Genomic DNA, 786 nt, shown 5'->3' on the forward strand with positions numbered 1-786 from the left:
CGGAAAGTATAGTTTAGGTAGGTTCTTACATAATAGTTTTATTTTTTGTATTTGTGTTTGGTCTTTTTGTCAAACTGGTATTGTACATCTTTCTTCAATTTTTGTTGTAACAGTTTTAAATTCTCTGCTAATTTTGCTATGTATTCTCTTACTTGATTTACTAGTCCTAGAAATGATTGTAATTTCTTTTTTGTATCTAGTTGTTCATTTGAGTTAATTATTTTTTGTACTATGTGTGTTTGCATTTTTATTCCATTTTTATCTATCTGTATTCCTAAAAATTCTATTTGCTTTTTCATTACGTCTGCTTTCTTGTTACTTAGACTTATGCCTGAATATTCTATAATATGTATAAATTTTTCTAATAATCTTATATGTTCATCTTGTGTTTTGGAATATAGTAATATATCATCAATATATACTACGCAATTTTCTAGTTGTTTAAAATAGTTATCCATAAAGTGTTGATATCTACCTGGTGCATTTTTATATCCAAATGGTAATACATTCCATTCATAAAATCCTTGCAGTACCGTTAATGCTGTATGTTTTTTAGATTCCTCTTCTAACATTAAGTGGTAAAATCCTGATTTGCAGTTAAATTTACTAAAGTAATTATATCCTTGTATTTGTCTTATCTTTAATATTTATTTAGTATTGGGTAATTATATGTTTTAGTTTTGCATTTAAATTTCTATAATCAATAACCATTCTACTTTTTCCTCTTTTTTGTTCACTATGTTTATTTACTATAAATGTTGGGCTTGTATGCTTACTATTGCTATA

Source organism: Solanum tuberosum, unplaced genomic scaffold, assembly GCF_000226075.1.
Source record: "Solanum tuberosum cultivar DM 1-3 516 R44 unplaced genomic scaffold, SolTub_3.0 scf00064, whole genome shotgun sequence".
Taxonomy (NCBI): Eukaryota; Viridiplantae; Streptophyta; class Magnoliopsida; order Solanales; family Solanaceae; genus Solanum; species Solanum tuberosum.